Source organism: Bison bison, unplaced genomic scaffold (genome assembly GCF_000754665.1).
Source record: "Bison bison bison isolate TAMUID 2011002044 unplaced genomic scaffold, Bison_UMD1.0 scf7180017858770, whole genome shotgun sequence".
In the NCBI taxonomy this organism is placed as follows: Eukaryota; Metazoa; Chordata; class Mammalia; order Artiodactyla; family Bovidae; genus Bison; species Bison bison.
This window is the reverse complement of record NW_011489342.1, coordinates 1290815-1307644: the sequence shown is the minus strand read 5'-3', so window position 1 is coordinate 1307644 and position 16830 is coordinate 1290815. Positions and strand designations below refer to the sequence as shown.

At 38.8% G+C, this 16830-nt stretch overlaps 1 protein-coding gene across 1 annotated transcript in view; it reads left to right on the top strand.

Annotated features, from left to right (window-relative positions):
• Positions 1 to 1053: 1053 nt before the first annotated feature.
• The window catches only part of CCDC129 (coiled-coil domain containing 129), a 123429-nt gene continuing 107652 nt past the window's right edge, over positions 1054 to 16830 (top strand). The window contains exon 1 of the mRNA XM_010829392.1: positions 1054 to 1187. The gene's annotated coding sequence lies outside the window, so the exon portion shown is untranslated. The remainder of the gene's footprint in view (positions 1188 to 16830) is intronic.

Here is a 16830-nt window from a genome sequence, read left to right as displayed (position 1 = left end):
TTTAGGCTAGGAAAACTGAACACCTCTTCCCCAGCAGATCTTGTGGGCAATCAACTTGGACCTTACACAGAGTTGTACTCATGCTGATCATAGTCCCAATCCTTTCTAAAGCCTTGAAGATCCTTCCAAAGTGTCAGAGGAAAATTCCCATGTGCTAATGACAGCTTTAATATTTAACAAATTTTAATAATTCTAATTATTTGGAAGTTGGTATTTCAGTGTTCTAATTCAAGCTAAGTCATTTAACCAACCAAACCACTCATTTTGTGAGAATACAGAGTAACTAAATATATGTTGAACTCTTCCCTTCAATGTTTCCCTCTCACAATTACAAATGATAAGCTGAGTTCAGACACTAAAGTGTAGAATCGTTATAAGTAGCCAGATTCACAATTATTGTTTTCTAAGTCATAAGTCAGCCCACCAGGTGAGAATTCCTTTTTCTTCAGCCTTATCTTGCCCCTTTGCTATCCCACACTCTGCCTTTCAGCCATATAGACAACTTGCAGTTCCCCAAATGTATCACCCAGTTCAATAATTGTGTGCCTTTGTTTATGCATTCTCTAAGCCTAGCTCAATCTTTATTCATCAGGAAAGCTCTTAATCATGCTTCAAAACTCATGGCAGGCATTATGTCCCTGGTGAAGGGAAGCCTTCTCAAGTTCCCATTAGATGGTACATCCCCTCTACCTCTCTGCCCTCAGTATTCCTCCATGGGAACCACTGACTGTGGCCCTCCAAAGGCAGCAAGCTCCATTGGAGAGGGAAGAGTGATTTATCTTCACATTTCCTTTTCCCAGCCCATGGTCTGGCACAAAGTAGATCTCCAAAAATCTTGTGGGGCCAAGGAATGCAGGAAGTCTCCTCTAGTCTGGTTCATTTGTCTGAAGGAGTTTCACTGTCTAAGTTCCCTGTTTCAAATTCTTCCTGATATAAAAGATCAGGAAAACAAGTCCCCCTGCCCCCCCGCCTTAGGACAAATGGGCATGGATTATGAAAATGTTATGCAAGATTAAGCAAATGCTACTGACTTTCCTGCAGGAACTGTCCACCTATACAACTTTCAGATAGTTCGGCAGTTGAGCTTTTGTTACTAGTGGATGGTGCTGGTGGACAGGACTGTGACAATTGGTTTCTTTAGGGAATAAACTTTTCTTGTTCCCTCAGCTCTACTCCAGCTGAAGGAGGTAAGACTGTTTGTCAGAATCTTTCCTTTGTGCCATAGCAACCTGAATGCTCTCCCTGATCTCTGAGAGAAGAGACACAGGAAATCAGCTTGCTTTCTCTCTCTTCCTATCTGTAATAATCTTTTCACTGAAACTAAGCTAACAGGCTTGAGTTGAATGAAGGTGAAATTGAGGGGACTGCAGCTGTTAGAAACAAAATGACGTTAAATGTCATTGGTGATGAGGAGATTGAAAAGTTCACCGAGGAACAGACAGAAAAAGGAGAATTAATTCTCCATGAAAAAAGTGAAAGGTGAAAGTTGCTCAGTCGTGTCTGACTCCTTGTATGTATGTATAGTCCATGGAATTCTCCAGGCCAGAATACTGGAGTGGGTAGCCTTTCCCTTCCCTAGGGAATCTTCCCAACCCAGGGATCGAACCCAGGACTCCCACATTGCAGGCAGATTCTTTACCAGCTGAGCCACCAGGTAAGCCCAAGAATACTGGAGTGGGTAGCCTATCCCTTCTCCAGTGGATCGTCCTGACCCAGGAATCAAACCGGGGTCTCCTGAATTGCAGGCGGATTCTTTACCAAGCCATGGATGGAAGCAAATCAAAATGAGAATCTGGAGTTGCAGCTGAGAATGACAAAAAAAAACGTGGTCATGAGCAGTAGCTAATTCCAGGAAAGGAGAGAGGTGTGTGTGTGTGTGTGTGTTTGGGGGCGGGGGGTAGAGGGGTGGGTTGTTGGGGAGAAAGAGTGAGAGAGAGAAAGAGAGAGAAACTCCAGGAGGTAAAAACTGCTTATAAGTACGATGCTCCATTTCTGATTTCCAGATGGTGATATTTTTGTGTAAGGATGTCATTCAGAAGAATATTCAGAATGCTATAATCAGAATGATATTTTAGTACCTCAACTTTAAGTTGCTAATTAATGAGACATACTAAATACTAATGAAATTATTTTAATAAGACAATAGAACATATTTACATGTATATATATATTTATATATCAGCATATAAATACAATTACTTTACATATATATACCCCCCCCACACACACACACACACTCACACACACACACACACATGTATGTGTGCCTTCTGTTTGCCCTCCTTTCCGATTGTTGGATAGAGGTGTCCACTCTGTTGGATAATGAGAGAAAAGCATATACATGGTAGACAGAAACACAGTCCTCATCCCAAAGTTGTCAATGTATTACCTTACGGATCAAAAGAGACTTTGTAGATATGAATAAATTAAGGATCTAGAGGTGGGGAGATTATCTGGGTGGGCCCAACCGGACTGTAAACTCCCTTATCCGAGAGAGGGCAGAGTGTCAGAGTCAGGATAGGAGAGGTGATGACATGAATAGAATGTCAGTATCAGGGAGAGATTGGAAGATGCTGTGCTGAAGCTGGAGAAAGGAGCCAGGACTGGAAGAATGTGGGTAACCTCTACAAACTGGAAAAGGCAGGAAATGGATTCTTCTCATGAGCCCTCAGAAAGGAACACAAACTTGCTAACCCTTTAATTTAGCCCAGCGAGGCCCATTTTGGATTTCTGACCTGTAGAATTTTAAGACATTATAATTTGCGCTGTCTTAAGCTACTAAACTTGTAGTACTTTGTTGCAGCTCGATAGAAAACTCAAACAAATGATAATAGGCTCTTGTAGATGAACTTGATGTTTCAAGGGATCTGTGTCAGTGGGAAATAGGAGTAGGAAAACTGGAGAATGATGCTGATTTAAGAGATGGCAGAACTACTGATGTTGGAAGGGTCTCAGGGTTTGACTTCAAAATGTGCAAGTGACTTGTCCTTTTTCATCATTCTTCCTTAATCTTAGGTCCAAGGAAACAACAATGTAATCAGAATGACACACATATAGCAATATCCTTACTTTATCGCATACAGTATTTTCTGCATATTGCAGAAAGTTTTTCAAGAATAATTTCAGTAGGGCCTTAATGAAATAATTATCCTCATATTAAATCCTTCCATAGTTTAACCACTCTAATTTGTTCAAACCTTTGTAAATTTTCAAGGACAAATTTAACTACAAATAATAAATTATTTAAAACCTACAGTGAAAAGGCTTTCTGAACCAATTCCCACTGAGCAGACATTTCCTGAATCTCAATCTTCTATCATCTTCCAGAAGATGCAAAAGAAGAAGTTGGGCAAGTAACATAATTTCCCTGGAGTTCTTATTTTGTGAAATTATGCCTAATTCATTGAGATGGGTAGAGAATGTTGAATCTTAGATCTGGAAGGAACCCCAGAGATGGAAGTAGCCCAGATTCCTCATTGTACATATGAGAACACTGAATCAGTTACTTCAGTTACTTGCCCAAGATTTCCCATTGCATTGTCCTCTGCCTATGCCCCTAAATGAACAACATTCCAGGCTTTGTACTGGACAGTAGCAATACAGAAGTGACAAATTTTGTTTGTCCTTAAGAATTGTATAATCTAGGAAGGAAGACAGACAAATAAATACATAATATTTTGTAAATAGAATGATAGAAATAAGCATCAAGAATTGGTTAGATCGAAGGAAGGGCACATAGACCAGATAGGCATCACTCATCATGGATATTCATTGATTTTTAAAATAAAGGCTTTTATTGGCTTGTTTTTATTTTACAAAAGCAATTGGTCCTTGGTCGGTTTTTTTTAAAATACTATCAATAAAATGAAGAAAGTAAAAATTGTCCATAATCATATCATCCAGAGAGAACTACTTTTTTTTTTAATTGGAGAATAATTGCTTTAAAATGCTATAGAGGTCTCTGCTGTACCTCAACACGAATCAGTCATAATTATATATATATGTATCCCCTCCCTCGGAGAAGGCAATGGCACCCCACTCCAGTACTCTTGCCTGGAAAATCCCATGGATGGAGGAGCCTGGTGGGCTGCAGTCCATGGGGTCGCTAAGAGTCGGACACGACTGAGCGACTTCACTTTCACTTTCACTTTCCTGCATTGGAGGAGGAAATGGCAACCCACTCCAGTGTTCTTGCCTGGAGAATCCCAGGGATGGGGGAGCCTGGTGGGCTGCTGTCTATGAAGTTGCACAGAGTCGGACACGACTGAAGCGACTTAGCAGCAGCAGCATCCCCTCCCTCTTGAGCCTCCCTTTCCCTGCCATGCCACCTCTCTGTGTTGTCACAGAGTACCAAGCTGGGCATCCTGTGTTATACAGCAGCTTCCCGCTAGCAGAGATAACTACTCTTAGCATTGTCTTATCAGATCAGATCAGATCAGATCAGTCGCTGTTAGATCTACATAGATATATCCACACAACCATGCAATATGTACATATTTCTAGTTTGTCTCTCTCAACATATGTATAATTTTAATAGATATATATGCATCCTTCTGCTATTTGTCACTTATTTCAAAATCACTGAACATGAGGGTTAAAATAAATATACTGAGTACCATCTTGTCCAACTGCAAATAAATAATTTTTATAAATTTTTAAATAATTTAAGATATATAGAAAAATGCAAAGATTACTATTACTAAAGAATTCACCATATCCTCTTTGCTCTATTATTAACATCTTACATTAATAAGGTAATTTATTACAATTAATAAATCAATATAGATTCATCATTATTAATTACAGTCCCTACCTTTGTTTCCTTATTTTACCTAATATTCTCTGTGCCATTATCCCATCCAAGATACCACATTACATTTAGTTTTCATATCTTCTGTGTCTCCTCTTCACTGTTAGGATTTCTGACTTTCTTGTTTTTGATGACGTTGACATTTTTGAAGAATATTTATCAAATATTTTGTAGAATGTCAACTCTGTTGAAATTTGTCTCGTGTTTTTCTTATAATCAGGCTGGAGTTATGGGTGTGAGGGAGGAAGGTCACAGAGTTAAAGTAGCATTCTCATCACATTGCATCAAGGGCACAAACAGTTAATATTAACATGCTACTGCTATGTCACTTCAGTCGTGTCCGACTCTGTGCGACCCCATAGACAGCAGCCCACCAGGCTTCGCCGTCCCTGGGGTTCTCCAGGCAGGAACACTGGAGTGGGTCGCCATTTCCTTCTCCAATGCGTGAAAGTGAAGTCGCTCAATCGTGTCCGACTCTTATCGACCCCATGGACTACAGCCTACCAGGCTCCTCCATCCATGGGATTTGCCAGGCAAGAGTCCTGGAGTGGAGTGCCATTGCCTTCTCTGAATATCGACATGACATGACTGCTTATGTCCTTTTGATGACATGACTTGATCACCTGGTTCACGTATTGTTTTTCAGGTTTCTTTTCTGTAAAGTTACTCCCTCTCACCTTACTATACTTTATTATTTGGAAGAAAGTCACTATGTTAATCCCATATCCAAGGAGTAAAAGTTAGATGGTGCAGTAGCCAAATAAATTATTTGGAGTTCTGCATGGGAGATTTGTCTATTCTCCCAGAATTATTTATTTAAGTAATCACTCTTCTGTATCAGTATGGATTCATGGACATTTATTTTAAATTTGGGATTATTATTCAATACTGTTTTATTTATTGTGTGCTCTTATTGATGAATACGAGCTTTTCCAGCTGGCTTTTGTTATCTCTTTGACATATTACAGCATTGTGTGTGTGTGTGTGTGTGTGTGTGTTTAGCACTCCCTTACTTTAAGATGTTACAAGTTTATCATTTATAGTCCAGCCATCTCTCAAGCTGCATTGGTTCCTTTCACAGAAGAATATTAGAAACCAAGTTCTGGGTACTATGCATATGCAAGTTTATTACTATTGGGTGTTTTGTTTCTAGACCCTCTCATCTGACAGAGGAAATATATATGTGTATGCTAACTCATCCGTATAAACATAGCTATAAATATTTCCATATGTAACCATCTGTATGTATGTTAAGCTAATTGTGAGTTAATACTGATGTCCTCAACTCTAATCCATTACCACCTGGATTCTTCTAGCCTCTTCCCCTTGTTTATTTGTAAATTTCCCCTCCAACTGTGAGAAACCTGGCTTCCACATTGTTTGTTTCTTTTCCCTTTTATTTTCACTTAGCCAAGCTAAAGAGTCATCCCTTTTATTGATCTTTTCAAATAACCAGTTTTTTGGTTTCATGGATTTTTCTCTATTGTTTTCTTATTTTTAAGTTTTATTGATTTTTTGCTCTTATTTTTATTATTGTATTTCCTTCTGCTTCCTTTAAGCTTATATTGCATAGGTTATAGGCTTTAGATCTTTATTATTTTCTAAAATATGCATTTAATACTATAAATTTCCTTTTAAGCACTGGTTTTGATACATCTTACAAATTTTTATAATTGTGATAGGTTTTATTTTCATTTAGTTCAAAATATTTTTAAACTTAAGATTTCTCATTTAACTCGTGTTATTTAGTCTGCAAATATTTTGAGATTTGATAGTTATATTTTCTGTTACTGATGTCTAGTTTGATTCTACTGCAACATGAAAACATAGCTTTGTGATTTCTAGTTTTATAAATTTATTAATGTACATTTTATGGCCCAGAATGCAATCAACTTTGTTGAATGTTCTTTGTGAGCTTGAGAAGAATGTTTATTCTCCTATAGTTGAATGAAATTTTTTATGCATTAAGTTGGCTAATAGTTGGTTAATAGTATAAGTATCTTCACTGATTCTCTACCTGTTTTGTGTATCAGGTACTGAAAGAGGGGTGGTTAAGTCTCCAGTTACAATAGTGGGAATGCCTGTTTCTCCTTTCAGTTATATTAGTGTTCATTTCAAGTGTGTCTATACTCTTGTGTTAAGTGTATACATTGCCCAGTCCACGAACATACTCCTCACTGCTTAACAGGCCAATAAATAAGAGATAAGTTGTTGGGGCAAAAGAATAATGATTTTATTCGAGAAAGCAGCAGGCAGAGAAGGTGGTAGACTATTGAACCATCCCACCTGGGTTAGAAGTCCAGCTTCTTTTATACTAAAGGTGTGGCTGGTTATCTCAGACCTCTTGGTGCTGGCCAGACTCTGGAGGAGATGTGATAACTGTTCTTGCAGTTGTCGACATACATCTGATCATAACATCCCTGTAAAGCTTCAAAAAAATGAATGTTATTTTCCGTTCTGCAACTTATCATCTTTATATATATATGTGAAAAGAGTTATACAATGTGGTAGACCTGGGTTCGATCCCTGGATTGGGAAGATCCCCTGGAGGAGGGCATGGCAACCCACTCCACTGTTCTTGCCTGCGGAATCCCCATGGACAGAGGAACCTAGCAGGCTACAGTCCATAGGGTCGCAAAAAGTCAGACACGACTGAGCAACTAAGCACATACATGCCTTTAAATGTCAAGCCTGGAAGACAGAGCTTTGAGAAAGTGTTGCTATAGGCAACACTAGTTTACTGTTTGATGAAAGAAAGGTGCAGAGCCAGTATGACTAAGCACAGGCAACAGAGCACAAAGGGTAGAACTAAAGGAATAGATCCAATATGGAGTCAGATTTGTTTTCTGTTACACATACACATTTAGAATTGTTGTGTCTTCTGGAGAATTTGGCTTCCCCAGTGGCTCAATGGTAAAGCATCCACCTGCAATGCAAGAGATGCAGGTTCAATCCCTGGGTCGGGAAGATCCCTTGGAGGAAGAAATGGCAACCCACTCCAGTATTGTTGCCTGGAAAATCCCATGGACAGAGGAGTCCAGTGGGCTACAGTCTGTGGGGGTCACAAAGAGTCGGACACAACTGAGAACGCACACGACCAACAACAACCAACTGGAGAATTTGTACCTTTATCGTCACATAATGCCAAATTTAATCCCTGCTAATCTTCCTTTTCTAAAGTCAGCTTTGTTTGTAATGAATGTAACTAATCCAGTTTTCTTTTGATTATTATGGTGTATCTTTCTCCATCCCTTTTACTTTTAATCTATTTGAGTGTTTGTATTTAAAAAGGATTTTTAATAAACATCAAATTTGGAGTTTTTTTAACCTTTTTTTTAACCCACTCTGACAATCTCTGTCTTTTAATTACTGTATTTCAAGCAATCACATTTAAAGTGATTATCGATATAGTTGGAATAATGTCTCCATGTTATGCCTACTGTGTTTGCAATCATTTTCTATTGTATTTGTGATTTGTTTCTTTTTCCTCCTCTGTTTTTTTTTTTGTTGTTGTTCTGGTTTTACTGTCAACTTCTATGACTCTATTCTCTTTTCTCTCTTAGCATGCCCTGAATACTTATTTGAAAACGTACTGTGTGGTTTCCGTAGAGTTTCTACTACTCATTTTTAACTAATCTAAATTAAATGTATTCTTCATTTTTGTTATAACATTTTTTATTTCTAGACTTTCCTTTATATTTTTCTTAGTTTCCCTTTCTTTGCTTATATTAACCATCTTTTCTTGCATGGTGTATACTTTTTCCATTAAACCTTTAACATACTAATCTTAGTTAAGTTACATTTCTCATCTGATAATGCTAACATCTGTGTCATAGTTGAGTTTGGATCTGATCATTGTTTTACCTCTTTATACAGTGTTTTTTCTTGCTTTTAAATTTTTGTTGTTGAAAGTCGCACATGTTGAATCAGGTAATAAGAACTGTAGCAAATGGCCTTTATTATAAGAATTTATGCTAATCTGACCAGAGATTGGTCTATATTAAATGTCAGCCATGGCTATGGATGCCAGAGGCTTTCAAATTCCTCTAGTGTCCTGGTTTTTATCTCCCATCTTAACTTTGGTTTTCCCCAAGTACTCCTCAGAAAGAGAGAGAAAGAGAAGAGAAGGAAAAAGAGATTATAGATCTTTCAGCTGTAATCCAGTACTATTATATCAGAACTCTGCTGGTGTGTGAGTAGAATGTGGAAAAGGGAATGCATTCTGCAATCTTTTGATTAGATCTCAGTGTTTTAGTGGGCCTCTAAAACACTGAGGCTGAGACTCAGTGGTTGGGGTTGAGACTTTCACAAATGTTTCTCCAGTTATATAGCTTCTTCCCTCCTGCCCTATTGTCATACCTGGAAGAAGCATTCCCGATGTATTTCCTTGAAGTACTGACCCCAATGGACCATGCTTTTTCTTAAATGAGACAAGAAATCTAAAGTGGTCTGTAATAGGAGGAATGTTCTTCCACAACTGGGGTAAGGTTCTTGCAAAACATTTTCTCTTGGAAAACAGACCTTTGTTATGGAGAAGGATCTGGTCATATTAATATTTCACACTGATTACTCTTGCCCTATGTCTCCTAGAGCCATGAGAGTCTCTTTCTTACATCTTCATTGTGAGGACCTATTGGGTTTCCTGAAAGTAAAGCTCACAAAAATGGGAGAGATTCTCTGGACTTCATTCTTGAAAGATCTTAGATGCTGCCCAAGTGTGCTATATTCACTCTGTTCATGGTGTGGAATAGTAGAGCTTTTTACTTACTAACTCTATGTGGTTTTCTGATGTAAATGGTAGCTGTAATTGCATTGATTCTTCTTGAATCACTGAGGATCCATTTGGATTAAAACGGCTTGGAGCCATTAGCATAGGCAATACTGAGTAGTTTCTCGGTTAGCAGATCCGTGAAAGGGAAATGACAATGGACAGTCTAGGAAGTACACGTTGGTAATATAGTACCTATTCAGTAATGCCAAAATTGTTAAGTACCCACGACAGTGTATAGAGAAGATGATATTAGGTATTTTGTTTCCTAATCAAGGGGCTTCCCATGTGGTGCTAATAGTAAAGAGCCCATCTGCCAATGCAAGAGACATAAGAGATGCAGGTTTGATCCCTGGGTCGGGAAGATCCCCTGGAGGAGGGGAAGGCAGCCCACTCCAGTATTCTTGCCTGGAGAATTCCACACACAGAGAAGCCTGGCAGGCCCCAGTACATAAGATCGCCTAGAGGTGGACACGACTGAAGCAACTTCACATGAACACACTTCCAATCAAAAGTGTGGTAGATAAAGGGGAAAAGTCAGTGCCCACTTCCTCTACTACTGTCAAGGAATCTTGTTCAGTTTATCAGACATTTACTGAGTAGTTATTTCCTATGAACAAAGTAACTGGGAATACTTTCCAGCTGCCTGGACTGTTCTAGATAACGTACCCTGAATATCATTCATTTGCATTCTGAGAACATTTTGTACCTCAATTACAGCAATGAGCAGTTCACAATATATGCTACAGTTTTGAGTCATGGCTAGTGGTCCCATTTCAGGATTAAAGATTAGAGAACTGCCTCCTTTTTGTTACTTTTCTATATGGTCAGATTTAACATAATCATTGTTAAAAAGCAATTTCAGTTCCTTATTGACTTTTAGTTACTCTGTAGAGTGTGTAATCTAAGACATAAGAATGTATATTTTCCCCCATGGGGATCAGTAAAGAGAGGTAGTAAAGAAAGTTTTTTGTTGCCAGTAATAATGCAGCCCATAAACTTTTAAAATATATCTTGAATTGCTCTGCTTCTAAAAAACTTTATTCACCTAGCCTCTGTTATCTTGGTTATTTTACATGGTATTATAATTTTTGTTTATGACTCTATTTCCATCCTAAAAAAGAGTCCCTTAATTCAAGGAGAATATCTCATTTTTGTATCTATAGTACCTAGAAGAATGCCAGCCCAGAAATCCTGTGCAATAAATACTCATTGAGATGAAATTAAAATGAGTAAGATTCTAGTTCAATTTGAAATTCAGCCTCGATTTCATGATTGAGCTCTAGACCTATGTATCCAAATTGCCTGCACAGTTATTACTATTACAATCATCATTATAAATACAGGCTCAATGCATCTAATGACAATGTATTCAGTTTATAGGCCATTTTTAAGGCATTATTGCTGTGAACCCTACAACATTTCTGTAAGGGGAGCATCTGTAAAATAAGTATCTACTTTTTACTGATGAGAATATTCAGATTCAGAAATTAAGACCTGCCCAATGTCTCATAGGTAGTAAATACAGGAGCCAGAGCTGAGCTAAGCACCTGTGACTCTAAGTCCTAAGCAATTTATGTCTTTCCTTTGTCCTACAGAGTTTTTTCAGTCTAATGCTCTTGAAATTTGGGACTGAACAGTTCTTTGTAATGGAGGGAGTGCTCTGTGTATTACAACACGCACAACACTATCCTTGGCCTCTGCCCATGAAACAGTATCCTTCATCCCACTGTGACAACCACAGATGTCTTCAGACATTGTCAAAGGTCCCCTCAGGGGCAAAATCAGTTCCATTTGAGAATCAGAGGTCTAATAGCAGGCACATGATGGTAGGTGTTCCGTGACAAGCACAAGCAAAACAAAAATAATATAGGGGAGTCCCATTCCAGGCGGAGGCAGCATTTGATTTGGATCTTTACTGTAGAAAGACTGAATTGAGTAGGGTTTGTTGTGATAAGAATGAATACCAATATTTGTGCACATGCTTGATGCAACAAATCTAACTCAAAGGGTTAAATTACAGTATAAGCATAATTAGAGATCTCAATACGTAAAATGCCATCTTAATGTCCATCTACTGGAAATTAAGAGTTATTTGGAACATGGAGCTATTTGGGGTCAGTTAATCTCATGATATGCATTTAGCATCTCAATTTATCATATTATCTACTAGAGATTATAGGAAAGAATTACCTCTCATTTATTTTTGTAGCTTATTAACCTATAAATCATCCTAATCATCATTTAATTGAAGGGTACATGGAGCTTGTATTTTCTAGTACGTTTCTGGCTCACTGGGAATATTCAAAAAATATTGAGCCTGAGTGTCTTTGCATCAATGTAAAAGGAAGGAAAGCCTACCTTTAGCTCTCATTTGTGTTTAGCTAGGGCTCTTGGACCTGCTGAGAAACTCTCGCAACACACATGATAACCAGTTCTCTGACTTAGCTTGCTGGACACAGAATAACTGGGCTAAATCTACTTCCCCTTTATTTAAAATAATTGGAAAACCAAGAAAGATTCTGACAACTCTGAAAAATAATATGCTCTCTTTTTCTGAACTAACCATTTGGAAAGTATATAAGAGCAACTTTTATTTGAGTTCTTAGAATGTTATATATAATTGTTAATCATATGGATTTGGAAGTCAGATAGGTCTAACTTTGCCTGACTCCTGGGTCTATCCATTATGACTTATGTGACTGGGGACAAGTTGTTTAATATCTGTGAACCTCAGTTTACTCATCTATGAAGTAGAAATAATAATAACTTACACCAAGTAAGAAAATGTACAACCTTTAGTGTGGGATTTGGCACAAGTCAATAATAAAGGAGAGCTATCATTATCATCATCTTATTTTTGTCAACATGGTTATGTACAGAATTCCTATATGGGAAGGACTCAGCTGAAATGAGAGTGGGTATATCTTTGAACTTGTGCTGACATAATCCTTTTTACAGGATCAGAAACACTCAATTAGTCTTAGTAAAGAATGTGGGTCTGATGAAATTCTAGGGAGGCTGAAGCTCTGTCTCCCTATCAGGCTGTGTCTCTGAGGTTTTTAATGATCAGAGACATTATCAATTATCACTAACATGTTCTCTGTAAGAGACATTTTCACAGGATATAAGTGGAAAAAGTAAAAGTGGGAACATTCCCAAAGAGCTGGAAACATACTAGAAAACACAAGCTCTGCATACAGTTCAACAATCAATATATCTTTTAATGTTTAGTAATAGAGGGTGAGTATTTGTGAGTAGAAGAGCAATGTCAAGAAGCACCAATTAGGAAAAAAGATGCACTAACCAGAAACAATGATTCTGAAATGCTGCCCTTTGGGACTCACTACATCACAGTTGCTTTGGAGAACTTAAAAAGGCAGATTTTCTCATCCCATCCCAGACCTACTGACTAAAATCTCTGGCACTAGAGACTTCCATGCACATTCAGGTTTGAGAACCCTTGAATCAAAAGTCTCAAATCTCTGTCATGTCTCCCTTTAATATTCAATAGTTCAAACCCATTAGACGTTTCAGCAATACAACTGACTCTAATCTAGACTTATCAAGCCACCTGATGATTATAATTGGGCTTCTCATGTAGATCGAAGGTTTCAGTTCTCCAGAGCTTACACTTCTGGTGTTGACACTCTTGATTCTTCCCTTCAACTTGCTCTGCTTCTCGGTTTGGACCTCCTCTCACTCTGCACTCCTTCCTGTAGTGAACTCACCTGTCACTTTGGCTTCAATTAGAAGCTATTTTGTGACTGAAGACGCATGTGAACCCAGACTTCATTACTGAACACTAGACTCATGTAGTTCAAACTGCATACTGATACTTTTCTTTGGTGTTTCCACAGGAACCCCAAACTACATTTGCAAAACAAAACACACTAGATCCACTTATAAACGTATACCTCCTTCTGTAATCCCTGGTCACTACATGAAATGATACTGACCAGTTGACCAAGTTGGAAATCTGAGAAAAATCTTTGACCACTGTCTTTCCTCACTTTGTAGATCAGTTAATAAGACCTGCTGATTTTTTTTTTCTCCCACGTGGTTCTAAAGTAACTCATGTCTTTATCTCTAACTCTGGGCCACGGCTGTGGTCATTAATATTCTCACCTGGTCCCCAGCCTCATGTCTTCAGTCATGTTCCTTCCACTCATTCCATTCTCCATATTAAAACAGGAGGAACTTTTTATAATATAAATCTGATCGTGTCACTTCTCCACTACTCTCAGAATTAAGTGCAAACCTCTTCAGTTCAGTCACTCAGTCGTGTCCGATTCTTTGTGACCCCATGAATCGCAGCACGCCAAGCCTCCCTGTCCATCACCAACTCCCGGAGTTCACTCAGACTCACATCCATCGAGTCAGTGATGCCATCCAGCCATCTCATCCTCTGTCGTCCCCTTCTCCTCCTGCCCCCAATCCCTCCCAGCATCAGAGTCTTTTCCAATGAGTCAACTCTTCACATTAGGTGGCCAAAGTACTGGAGTTTCAGCTTTAGCATCAGTCCTTCCAATGAACACCCAGGACTGATCTCCTTTAGGATGGACTGGTTGGATCTCCTTGCAGTCCAAGGGACTCTCAAGAGACTTCTCCAACACCACAGTTCAAAAGCATCAATTCTTCGGCACTCAGCTTTCTTCACAGTCCAACTCTCACATCCATACGTGACCACAGGAAAAACCATAGCCTTGACTAGACAGACCTTTGTAGGCAAAGTAATGTCTCTGCTTTTCAGTATGCTATCTAGGTTGGTCATAACTTTTCTTCCAAGGAGTAAGCGTCTTTTAATTTCATGGCTGCAATCACCATCTGCAGTGATTTTGGAGCCCCCAAAAATAAAGTCTGACACTGTTTCCACTGTTTCCCCATCTATTTCCCATGAAGTGATGGGACCAGATGCCATGATCTTCAAGAGTGCAAAATCCTTGATGATTTGGTTACTCCTTTCCTCATCCGTATCACTTGACATTGACTCTATATGTTATTCAGTTGTTGTTGTTGTTCAGTCACTAAGTTATGTCCAATTCTTTATGACCCCATGGACTGCAGTAGCCATACTTGCTGCTGCTGCTGCTAAGTCGCTTCAGTCATGTCCAACTCTGTGCAACCCCACAGATGGCAGCCCACCAGGCTCCGCCATCCCTGGAATTCTCCAGGCAAGAACACTTAGACTTTTGCAATTCTTCAATGATACTATTTTCTCTCTTGCCCCCAGACCGTTGCATATGCTGTTCCCTTTCCCTGGATCACCCTCTATCTCCCCTCCCAATGCAGAGTATAGGGGCTTGCATTTATTTTCTGACACCCTTAAGAGGACTACTCCAGACAAATGGGACTATAAATAAACTCATTTAGTTGGAAAGACATTAAACCTGTATCTCTTCTTTTAGCCTATTTTCCCAGGATGACATATCAATGGTAGAAGAATTTAAGTAAGAAATTCCTGACACATTCATTCTAGTGTCTAATATACCAAAAAATCATTTTGTGATATTGTCAAATGACGTGGTTTTCTGGGTCTCACTTCCCCTATCCCTGCCATTGTGTTACAGGATTTCCAAAGAGATCAAAATTATGAGAATGATATATTTATTGAAAATACACAAAATTCATGACATTAACTTTGTCAATCTCATTTTTTACCCTACCCTCATCTCCCTACTAATTGGAACATCCCCTTTAGCTTATTTCCTTTCTGCTTCACCTCTTTTACTGACTTGTATACTCCCCTAGAATCAAGCTTAGACCCTATATTTTCCAGGATGGTTTTTTCCAAACCATCAATGATGAGCTGAGGGTTCTAACTATGAAATCCCATAGAGCCCTATACTTTTACCCCTCTAAACTTAGTAACTCAATTGTCATTTTGATTTACTTTATTGCCTACTTCCTTAGACAGTGAGCTAATTCAGCTTTAACTATTTCTTTATTACTAAGGAAGATATTATTCTGCATGCTGGGAAACAGAACTGGAAGGAAAGTGTTCATTTGGAAAGCTGTTCTTAGAGTAGCAGTGCACTGGCTATGAATTTCCCACTGTTTCACATATTTTAATATAGTCTATGATATCTTCTCTTGTGTTGTTGGAAGAGGGTGTTTGCTATGACCAGTACGTTCTCTTGGCAAAACTCTATTAGCCTTTGCCCTGCTTCATTCTGTACTCCAAGGCCATATTTGCCTGTTACTCCAGTTGTTTCTTGACTTCCTACTTTTGCATTCCAGTCCCCTATAATGAAAAGGACATCTTTTGGGGATGTTAGTTCTAAAAGGTCTTGTAGGTCTTCATAGAACCATTCAACTTCAGCTTTTTCAGCATTCCTGGTTGGGGCATAGGCTTGAATTACCATGATATTGAATGGTTTGCCTTGGAAACGAACAGAGATCATTCTGTCGTTTTTGAGATTGCATCCAAGTACTACATTTCAGACTCTTTTGTTGACCATGATGGCTACTCCATTTCTTCTAAGGGATTCCTGCCCACAGTAGTAGATACAATGGTCATCTGAGTTAAACTGACCCATTCCAGTCCATTTTAGTTTGCTGATTCCTAGAATGTCAACATTCACTCTTGCTATCTCCTGTTTGACCACTTACAAATTGCAAAGAAATAGAGGAAAACAACAAAATGGAAAGACTAGAGATCTCTTCAGGAAATTAGAGATACCAAAGGAACATTTTATGCAAAGATGGGCTTGATAAGGACAGAAATGGTATGGACCTAAAAGAAGCAAAGGATATTAAGAAGAGTTGGCAAGAATACACAGGAGAACTGTACAAAAAAGAGCTTCACGACCAAGATAATCATGATGGTGTGATCACTCACCTAGAGCCAGACATCCTGGAATGTGAAGTCAAGTGGGCCTTAGAAAGCATCACTACGAACGAAGCTAGTGGAGGTGATGGAATTCCAGTTGAGCTATTCCAAATCCTGAAAGATGATGCTGTGAAAGTGCTACACTCAATATGCCAGCAAATTTGGAAAACTCAGCAGTGGCCACAGGACTGGTAATGGTCAGTTTTCATTTCAATCCCAAAGAAAGGCAATGCCAAAGAGTGCTCAAACTACCGCACAATTGCACTCATCTCACACGCTAGTAAAGTAATGCTCAAAATTCTCCAAGCTGGGCTTCAGCAATATGTGAACCGTGAACTTCCAGATGTTCAGGCTGGTTTTAGAAAAGGCAGAGGAACCAGAGATCAAATTGCCAACATTCGCTGGATCATTGAAAAAGCA